At 40.5% G+C, this 11,563-nt stretch overlaps 1 pseudogene; it reads left to right on the top strand.

Annotated features, from left to right (window-relative positions):
* Positions 1–3,169: 3,169 nt before the first annotated feature.
* On the top strand, positions 3,170–3,285 carry LOC114466254 (uncharacterized; annotated as a pseudogene).
* Positions 3,286–11,563: the final 8,278 nt, after the last annotated feature.

Genomic DNA, 11,563 nt, shown 5'->3' with positions numbered 1-11,563 from the left:
CAAGCATACACGGCTTTTATAAGAGCTGCTTGTAATGAATAGGAACCATCACTAGGGGGGGCAATAATCTAATAGTTTCACTCCGTGTGACTCAAATATTTTAGTCAAAATGTAGTTATCAGGACTATTTCAGCTACAGTATTTAGTGTTACTCAACTAAATGCTATTATTTTAACCGACTAATTATAAATAGATTAAAATATAAATACAAATATAGACAAAACAATAAACAGTTATGCATTCAAAAAAAAAAAGAATGAATTAGCATTAATAAACCTGATATGGGATGGTATTGATACTAATGTTTTTAAAACACACAGACATATTTGAGGCGATCAATGCGTCTTACTTCCGCAAACACAATCAGCTTTCTTCCTATTGGATCATTTACCCGCTTTGTCCCGCCTTCCACGCAACAACAATAGTTTTGATTGGATACCTTCCAAAAAAGCAAACTGATCCCATATGACCCTTATAGTTTCCTTTTTTATTATTTTCATTTTTTTTTTTTTAAATCGTTCACGTGTATTTTATTAATTAATCAAAGTTTAGTTTTTGTCACTTAAAAAAATGTAGTTTATGGAAACTGAGGAAAAATTAACACTGGTCCACATCATATGATAAAAAAAAGGGATTTCTAGTTTTAGTTAATTAGACATAATAAAAACAAATAAATAACGTGAAGAAGCATACATTTAATGAAGTCAAAGACTCATTTTTTATAGATTTTTTTTACATGCTATACACTTTGTGTACATTTTATTCAACAAATATGGGGCTATTTGTGACAAATATCTGTGTTTCACTGTAAGACAATACTGTAAAAATAAAGATTGGAGTAATTTGAACCGATTTGCTTGTCAGTCATTGTAAGTTATCAACATCCATTTCAGCATTTAGATTAATAACCAATCTGAGCATTAGCACTGCAAAGAACAGAGTTTGTGTGTTTATGTTTTTTCAGGGTCAGGATTATTATTTTGTATTGTTCTGTCATTCTTTAGTCATCTTGTGTATTTCTGTTGTTATTTTGTATATTTTCCTCTAATTTTGTGGGTTTATGTTGTAGTTTGTATTTTTTCTACTACTTGTTACTGTTTTGTGTGTTTGTAGAGTCAGTTTATGTATTCTTGTTGTGATTTTGTGTCTTCAGAGTAATTTCTTATTTTATTTTTTTCTTGTGATGTGTATTTTCCTGTCGTTCTGTATATTGCTGTTGTGATTTTGTACATTTGTCTGATTTTTTGTGTTTTTTGGGTCAATGTGTGTTTTTTTGTTTTTGGAGGATTTTGTGTTGTGGGAATCCCTTTTATATAATTTTGTTTTCTTTTTCTATATTTTTCTGTATTTCTTGTTCGTCTTATGTGTTTTTAGGGCAAATTTTGTCTAATTTTATGCTATTTTGGTGTCTTTTTGTGTGTTTACTTTGGGGAATTCACAAAATCAGACAAAGGGCCACCAGTTGTCCTTGTGTTTAGCCTTAAGCAGGGCTTTTGTTTTAAAAGGCATAAAGCAGTGTTGTGTAAGATACAATATAGATATTTGAGCCATGTGTGGCCTTTTAAAAGCCTCTATAATTCTTTTTTTGTATTTTCATCCATACTAGAAAGCAGCGGCTACCAATAATAAAGCAGATCCAGAAACCAGTCTGTCCTTAATTCAAAGTTCAACGCAATCAAAGAGACTTTCCATGGTGTAAAAGCTCTATATCGACACACACACACACACACACACACACACACACACACACACACACACACACACACACACACACACACACACACACACACACACACACACACACCTGCCTTCATCCTGACATGGACTGGGAGTGTTTCAAGTGCATCCTGAATCAAATAAAGCCATGAAACAATGAACCCAGCAGTGAATTTCTAATCACGGCCTGTATTCACGCTGCTAAAGGGTTGCTAAGTAATTGATTTTTTTAATGAGACTATGAACATGTTTTTAGATTGTACGCAGCAGGGGACGAATGATTTGTGACACCATCAAATGCTTTGTGGAGCCAATAAGCTCCAAGTCTGCAGGACTTCCACACAGAAGGACAACGTGGAGAGTCTGTGTGTGTGTGTGTGTGTGTGTGTGTGTGTGTGTGTGTGTGTGTGTGTGTGTGTGTGTGTGCGTGTGCGTGTGTGTGTGTGTGTGTGTGTGTGTGTGTGTGTGTGTGTGTGTGTGTGTGTGTGAAGAGAGAGACAGAATCAATAGTGTTTAGACAGAAAAGTGGAGTAATCAAGAGAAAGCAGATGTATTGTATACTTTTCCATCATTCTGTATATTCCTGTTGTGATTTTTTATTTTTTCTCTCATTTTGTGGGTTTTTTAAGTCAATTTGTGTTGTTATTTTTGGATGGGTTTGTGTTTTAGAAGGGATTTTTTGACATTTGTGGTCGTTTTGTATATTTTTCTGTCATTCTGTATATTTCTGTTGTGATTTTGTATATTTGTCTCTCATTATATTTGTTCTTTTAAGTAGGTTTTTATTGTTTTTTGGAGGATTTTGTGTATTAGAAGTCATTTTTTGTATTGTTGTTGTCGTTTTGTATTCTTTTCTGTCATTCTGTATATTTGTGTTGTGATTTTGCATAATTTTTCTTTCATTTTGTGTGTTTTTAAAGTCAGGGATTTTGTGTTTTAGGTGTAATTTTTTGGTCATTTTGTGTGTTTTTTAAAGGTCGAGTATTAAGCTATTTTTCACACACCTCCATTTGTTCTAAGAACCCCAACACCTGTTTTCTGGAGTTTTAGCCCTCTGAAAAGTCAATTTCATGACTTTTTTCTTCTATAAACAGGCTGTTTTGTGGCCTTCATGCATATTCATGAGTGGGCGTGTCTATAGACGCAGACTTAATGCATTGCTCTTGAGAGGGAGATCAGTGATCACCAAAGCAGCTTTCTTGTGCTATCCACGCACTCTTGTGATTGTTTTCAGCCAAAAAACTTCACATTACAGTAAAACACATGGATATTTAAGCAGCTATTGTGATTGTGAGTTTGTCTCAGCACTTCAGAGTGTCAAGCTTAGTTTCTTCTCCTCATCTTTATTAACTAATAGTGTATTTAAAGTGATAATCATTAGTTTTGTCCAACCGCTGCACCGCATTGTGTCACAAACACGTCAGATCATGTCAAAGGTGATACGAGGTGGTATAACAGGCCATACCAGCCTGTCATTGCCCGATCCCGTTAGATCTCGGAAGCTAAGCAGGTCTGGGCCTGGTTAGTAGTTGGATGGGAGACCACTGAGAATTCCAGGTGCCACAGTGGGGTGGCAGTCACCCAGTGGTATCTGTCATTGTACCCTTGGGCAAGGCACTTCACCTACATTGCCTAGTATGAATGTAGTGTGTGAGTGAGTGTTGGTGGTGGTCGGAGGGGCCGATGGCGCACTATGGCAGCCTCGCTTCCGTCAGTCTGCCCCAGGGCAGCTATGGCTACAATAGTAGTTTACCACCACTAAGTGTGGAGTGAAAGAATAATGCCTTAATTCTGTAAAGCGACTTTGAGTGTCTATGATAAAGCGCTATATAAAACTGATGCATTATTATTATTATTATTATAACGGATACTACAAATGGAACTGCTCTAGGTGCTATAACGTGGATGCCCACTGCTCCTCGGGGAGGGGTTAAATTCAGAGAACACATTTTGTGTATAGCTTTACATATATGACAATAAAGTATGATAAAACCATAGTGTTTGTTTTAGCTGTGAGCTAGTTTGAGAGGGAAAGGCTCACATTCTTATAGGGTGGGAGGAGCAAGGATTGTCAGGAGGAGTTTCCGCTAAGTGATGTCAAGTACCGAGAAAATCCAACTGGCCCGCTTGGAGCTGACTTTATACTAAATGTGGAATAACAAGGGAGGGAGGAAACAGAACTTTTTCAACTTTGTCCCTCTGAATGATGCTAAAAGAATGTGTATCACTGTAGCAAAACCACTATGAAGTGAATTTTTCACAACATCGCCCGTTTAAGTTAATTTGTGTTGTTTTTTGGAGGATTTTGTGTTTTGTGTGTCATTTTCTATATTTTTCTGTTGTTCTGTATATTTCTTCCAAACAGAAGGACAACGTGGAGAGTCTATTACGTGAGACGCTCTGAGATGTGTGTGGTATGTGAAGAGAGCCGAGGGCCGAGAGAGGAAGAGAGAAGGAGATTGAGAGAGAGAGAGAATCAATAGTGTTTAGACAGAAAAGTGGAGTCTAAGTGTGTGATCAATAGAGAGCAGAGAGGAGAGATTAGCAGCTTTTCTCTCTCAAACTAACACTGACAAATTGGTGAATTGGTGTATCGGGCCGTGGGCTAAACGGATTGACCTGCTGCTTCCATGTTCCAACGTGTACTGTCAATACACATCGGTTTACATCCTGGTACTCAGTGAAGGCATGTGAGATGGAGACGAAGAAGAGAAGGAAGAGGAAGTGGGATGTTTGAGCTCAGGTTGAGGCTCTCATTAACAACGTGCATCCTCGTGCACGCTCCCATAAAACCATAACAACGTCTCAGGCAAAATTAATGGAAAGACAGATTAAAAACTAAGTGAGGAGAAACGGGCCAGTGGTGTAGCTATTTGCAACTCATAAATCATTGTGACACACACACACACGTACTGTAATTAACCACAGGCTATTTACTCTCTCCTGCTGTAAATTAGACATGCAGACACAGTTATTACATTAGGGGGATCTGCCATGCAGAATGCTAACAGGGGGAGGAAGAGGAGGAGGAGGGGGGAGTGTCTCAAACACACAACAACAACAACAACAACAACAACCAGCTCATAAACACACACACACACACACATAAGAACAGAGGCTATAGAAGAATCATAGAGTGAAGGGAGTGAAAATGAAGCTGCGGCACAGGGAGAGAGAACGGGCCCCCAGCTCTTTGTTCCCTGCTGCATTTCATTATGTGAAACACCAACAGACACACACACACACACACACACACACACACACACACACACACACACACACACACACACACTTATATACTTGCAAAAGCACCTCCCCCTTCACCAAAGCTGGCTGCTTTCCCATTTTGTGTACACAGCCCCCCCCCCACACACACACACCTTAAATCCAACATTAAGCCCCACAATAGGACATGAGGACTTGATTAAAGCAGGTATTGATAGGCTGTCTCGTGTTGCTTGTCTCCATTTAGTTCATCTGAAGCTTTTCCCCATCGGTTCCTGTGTGTGTGTGTGTGTGTGTGTGTGTGTGTGTGTGTGTGTGTGTGTGTGTGTGTGTGTGTGTGTGTGTCCTCCCTCCCTCTCCATCCCACTGTTTTCCCACGGTGATCGATAGCTCATTACAATCATTGACTGTGGCTCATCAGCACCTGTTAAGGTCTGCAGCATCACAAAAGGTGGATGTGTTTCCAAAGTGATTTTTGTTTCTGCTTTATTTTGTTTATTTTTTCTTTCATTTTGTGTATTTTGGTTGTTGTTTGTGTTTTCTTGGTATCATTTAGTATAATTTTTGCTAATTGTGTGTATTTTTGTTGTTGTTTATACCATGTTTCTGTTGTCTTAGTGTAAATTTGTCCTTATCTTGTGTATTTTTCTGTCATTTTGTGTATTTTTCTGTACTTTTGTGTGTTTGTTGTCATCTTATGTGTTTAGTTGTCATTTTGTTTGTTTCTGGTGTGTTTTTTTTTCTTTTGTTTTGCATATTTTTTTGCCATCTTGTGCTTTTTCCTGTCATTTTGTGTGTTTATACTGTCATTTTGTCTCTTCTTCTCTCATTTTGTGTGTTTAGTTGTCATTCTGTGTGTCTGTTGTCATTGTGTGTGTTTAGTTGTCATTTTGTCTATTCTTCTCTCATTTTGTGTGCGTCTGTTGTCATTTCATTTGCCATCTTGTGTATTTTCCTATCATTGTGTGTGTTCTTGGAGTCATTCTGTGTGTTTTCCTTTTGCGAGAAACACAAAATTAGACCAAGGTCCACATGTTGGTGTACACAGATGCACACATCAGTGTGAGTGTGTGTGTGTGTGTGTGTGTGTGTGTGTGTGTGTGTGTGTGTGTGTGTGTGTGTGTGTGTGTGTGTGTGTGTGTGTGTGTGTGTGTGTGTGTGTGTGTGTGTGTGTGTGTGTGTGTGTGTGTGATAATACAGGCCTATATATAGATAAACAGAGGGGATTGATTGTAAATGAATTAGAGGTGAAGTTTGACATTTCATTGCTTTATATTTCTGACATGCGGCCCCATTCGCTCTGGGTACGTGTCTAGTTTGTCATGGTTTTATGGTGCACAGTGTTGGGGAACATCTCATTATGCAACTCACGTGGGTTTTAGTACCCTGGTTTGTTGCCATGGTGATTGCCAAGGGAGCCTCAGTATCATAGGTGTTTATATTCATCGACAGAAGAAAGGATACTCTGTCTGTGAGCACAAAATGTGTTGGGCCACACGTTAGGGAAGCACAAAATACATCAGAGTCAGGTACAAAGTGATCTCTGAGGTAGATTATTCAGTATTCAAAGCGCCTGTTCAAACACTCGGCTGTTGGTTTAATGGCATCTGCAGGGTGTGTTTTCATTGAGAACAGGCTGTGAGCAGAAAGAGAAGCTCACAGAAGAGCAAAATTGTCCCGAAAGGCGAGAGGAAACATCCACAAAAGCAAACATTATAGACACAACAGAAGGACGTCCAAGTATAGGGAAAGATTTATCTCAAGATTATTCACAAATATGTCCACAATTTTCACATGTATTTTTCAGATTTTTCCCATGTGTAGTTTGTGTGTCGATGACGTATCAGAAACACATGTGAAAATTCTGAAAAACTGGTGTAAAAAACTGAAAAACAAGTTAATATCTAAAAAACCCGTGAAAATCTAAAAGGAACACATTAAAATCTAAAAAACATAAAAATCTGAAAAACACGTGAAAATCTAAAAAACACAAGAAAATATAAAAAACACATAGAGTTAGTGTGAACTTTAAGATATAAACACAATTGTGGGCTAAACAGAGAGTGAATGGCCCCGTCTGTGCATAAATTACACACATCATTTACATATTCATCATGTTTTGTGTTCTAATGAGAGTGTTTGCTTAATAGCACCACGAGCAGCTTTTGTTTGATGGAGCAGAATATTTATAAAGCGAAGGGGAGAAGGAAAAAGAAGGAAAACGGTCCAAAATAGGAGTTAAAAGTCAGTCGTACACAATCACCTTTACGACTAATTGGATAAATCATGTTTTAGTTTGAGAAACAGAAACTAGAAATAGAAGAACACAAGAAGCTTCTTTAGAACTCAAGCATGTGTTGGTTCTTCTCGTGCCTCTGTGGAGGCGTGAAGCATGTGCTGCTGTAATTACATTCAAAGGAAAGTTAGCAATAGCATTCCTTCATGTGCCAAACATGAGGAGCTCCACGTGTCGAGCAGCTTCAAACCTTTCATCAGTGATGTTAAATCAGGCTGTGGAAGCGAGTGTTTAACTCATTAAAACGTGTTAAATAAAAGAGGGGATGGAGTTTTAGAGATGGCGGGGGGGGGGGGGGGGGGGGGGGGGGTAGGGCGATGGAGAGATGAGCTACAAATGAGAGCGATGGCGGTGGCAGGTTGGCACGGTGCCATCCAGTCAGGGCTGGAGCGGGGGCGGGCACGGGCATGGGCAAAGGGGCGATAGGAATAAAAATGACAGAGGGAGAGGAGACGACGTCCACACTGCTGCCATGGTGCCACCTTGGCACAGGCGGAGGAATGGAAGAGAATGTGTCCAACAATCGACGCCACGGATGAACGACGATGGACGATGACTCTGTGATAACACGAGGGAGGCAATGAGGAAAAGAAAAATGGATGCCACCCCAAAAAAGTGTAGGTATGCCACTGAGTGAATGAGACTTTATGAAAAGATTTCCAGACTTCTCCTTCCTTCCTTTTCTCTCTGCGAGCTCGCCATCACAGGGCAGCGTGCCAGTCTGTGCCGCCTTCGAACGAACAGCGATGAAACTTGCACCGAAACGAGGAGGACTTACTGCCGACAATCTAATGCTAATCAGCTTTTGTTTGCAAAAGCTAGCGGGCAATGGTTGCCAATGACTCAGCGATGGCATCTTTGTTTTTGTGGGGGAGAAGGATGGCACACTGCCAACACACGTTTGTAAACAAAAGGCACGCGTCAGATGCCCTCACTGTTTACAGCGACGGCGGCATCATGGCCCTCGTGGGAGAGAGCTGACGAACACATGGCTCGATGCCAAACAGATACGGCGAAGGAGGCGTTTGCTGGCACCGTTTGAAGACGGGCCCAAACTTTGCAGACGTGAAATGAAACAAACAAAAAAAAAGGTAAAAACTGAAGTAAAGAGAAACATTTATCAACTTCTGCTTCCCTCAAAGAGAACTGCCACTCTGAACCAAAAATGGATGCTAGCATGGCTACGCTACGCTATGGCGAGGAAGAGGAATAATAAGCGAAGGAAAATAAGGAGTTTTGTTGCTAGCGAAGAACAGAAGGAACATGGTGTGGACGTGAATGATGAAGAGCCTCCCTCAATGCTCATGCACACCTGGGAAGGATGTTCTTAAAGGGATACCAGTCCCATTAAAGGGGAGGGATGTGTTGGCATCATCTCCAGTGTTCCTCTACTGCCAGGGGTGTGTATGGGGGGCGGGCAACTGTCTGGGCATCTCATCTGCAGCTAATTAACAGCCACACACTAATTCTAACAGCCGATCATAATTAGCGATGTAATCGCTCGTCAACGCTCCCCCCCACTCCTCCTAAATTGCATCTCCTATTTGGACACGTGCGTATAAGCTATGGAACGCAAGCCCCTCCTCCTCTTCCTCCTCCTCCTCGTCCTTCCTTCCTTCATCCTTGGCTCCAGACTCCAGTGGGATCTTAATTAAGCCTGGGCTTCATTATGCAAATGGAGTACAATAAACGGCAGCAGAGGTGGAGCTGGATATAGAGGGAGCAGGGTGGGGGTGTGGAGCACTGGAAGAGATGTGGAAGGTTAAAGAAAAATCCTCCAAATGATGCAGAGATTGTATGTTGCTGTAATTGTTCGTCTTCACAACAGTGCGTCGATCTGCTAGGAGGGGAATCTTTCTTTCTGAATTATTACTGGATATCTGGAACAATATCTGGTCACAATGAAGCTTTTTAATATCAGCAGCTGTCTGTTGTTGGGCTAGAGGAAAGATGGCTGCGATAGACAGACACACTGACGGCGGCGACGGCTAATGTCATCCCGGTTTAATCATTGCATGGGATCATGGGGTTCATGAAAATTCATTTACATATCATTAAAACGAGGAGAGGTTATTTGGTGTGCGTTGCAAATATGGGATTAGATGAAGGAAGGAAGGGGGAAAAAATGGAGGGACTCATTATTAAACGGCGATGTTTTATAGTCTGCCAGCCCATTCGTTTAATTTGGCCCCATAATTAAAATGTGTCAGAGCCAATCAATCATTCAGAGTGTGGATTAGGCTCCTCCCACTCTGACTCTCACAGTGTTTGAGTTCAATGTTTGACTTTTTTTATCATGGGACAGAGTGGGAAACAAAAGCTTCAGCAGGCGATGACGAGCCTTTTTTCTGACAGGTGGCGAAACTTCTGTGTTTGACCTTAGAATGAGCTCAGTGTGTGATGTCTACGTACGTGCACGTCTCATCTTCATAAGTGATATAATTAGAGCAAGTCTTTCACATGCAGATCAGTTTGACAACATGGCAATCACACACACACGCTTAGTGCCTGTGCCTCCCCCATATCATGGCGAGTCTGTTGTCTGTGAGCAGAGAGTGTAAAGATTAACATAATCCAGCTAATAAGTGTGAGTAATATTCACACAGTGACGCGTGGCATAGACACTGTCCTGCTGATGCCTATTTGTATCTCATTATGTAAAGCACCGTGCTGACTGTTGGCTGGGGGGGGGGGGGGGTAGAAAGGGGGGCAAATGTAGGGGCCATGTTCACAAAAAGAATAAAGGAACTAAAAATAATGAGTTTTTACAGCAGGTACGGCTTAAAATCGAAGACAAACTAAAATAAAGCTTCCAGAGACGAGGGACCCCCACTGTAGCTGAAGGTGGTTGAACACAGACATGAACATTGAAGAACAGTCATGTGGAGACAGGGTCATCTATAAGGGGGAATAAAGGGGAGAGATTTTTGGGGTCCATCCATAAAGTCAGCAAAATGATGGTCCAATGTTCTATGAATCTGTGATAACCACATTTATTTATTTATCTGAATAATATCCACTGTTATCCAGTAAGTTTATTATTATTTGGGCCATAGTATATAGTCATCTTAAAGATGTAAATCCTTGTTTTAATCAGAAATAAAATGGGTTAAAATTTAAAAGTGACCAAAAATGGTGTAAAAAGTGTTGAAATCGGATTTCAAAAACCACAGAAATTAGAGGGGGGTAAAATAGATGTGATAAAAAGAACAATTAGTTTAAACTGGCAAATAATGAGCACGATAAATGGTGAACGTGGTTAAATTGGCAAAAAATACGATTAAATAGGGTGAAAAAAGGTTAAAAGTGACAATAATGGGTTAACATTTGTGACATTGGGTATGAAAAGTGGTGGAAAGACCAAAAAAAAAGAAAAGGCCATAGAAATTTGATAAAGAAATGGCAGAGAAATGGGAGTAAGTGTTGAAAATAGGTTACAATATGGCAAGTTTGGGTCTGTAGTTGCAAAAAAATGTAAAAATAAGCAAAAAAACAAGCTTAAATTGATTTTACAAAATGATTCTTCATTTCTTGAAGGCATCTGGCAACCCTCTTCCAGTGTCTTGTGACCCCAAATGGAGTTCTGACCCCAAGGTTGAGAATTCCCTGATTTATGTGAATTAAAAAGCCAGGAAACACTTTAGCTGTCTTCCCTTCTTCCTCACCGTGTCTAAAAAGGTCCAAAAATGTGAGAATTATAAATAGAGCGTATTTGCGCTGGCAGCTAGGCTGTAGCTGTGTCACATGATTGATTGGGATGGTGTGACGGCCATTAAAAAGTCATTTAAAAGATGGATAGGGAGCACATTTCCAAATAAAAACCACTTTACACCTGATGAAGTGCTGAACAAACTCTCCTTCGAAGACGTTTACCGATAGCTTGCGGCGTATATGAACATGTGTAATTTTCACGGGCAAAGCTTGTGCTAACTGCGTGACGCTATGCAACAGATACAGGAAGCATTTTGAGCCAAATTATGAACCTGAATCTGATGTAAGTGTACGTACGCAGGGAGAAAACAGGCATTGATGCACGTGCGTGGATTGATTGAAATATAAGCGATGGCAGAATCCTTAGTTGTCTTTATTTCAGCTCTGTCTCTTTAAGTTCGGGGCCTCAACAGCACGCTGTAGGAGTCATGCATAAACATGAGCTGGCCTTTCAGCTCCCTCCTCACATAACCAATCTAAATCTAAATGAGCCCCCACTACAGATACACCAGCAGGCAATGACATTACACCCCCCCACCCTCCCCTATGCCGTCCCAACCCCCAGCGACACATATACACCAGCAGGCAATAATTTCACGCCATCCCTCAAAGCAT

Source organism: Gouania willdenowi, chromosome 6 (assembly GCF_900634775.1).
Source record: "Gouania willdenowi chromosome 6, fGouWil2.1, whole genome shotgun sequence".
Lineage (NCBI taxonomy): Eukaryota > Metazoa > Chordata > Actinopteri > Blenniiformes > Gobiesocidae > Gouania > Gouania willdenowi.
Note: the sequence above shows the minus strand (reverse complement) of the source record. Positions and strands in the feature narration are given on the sequence as shown.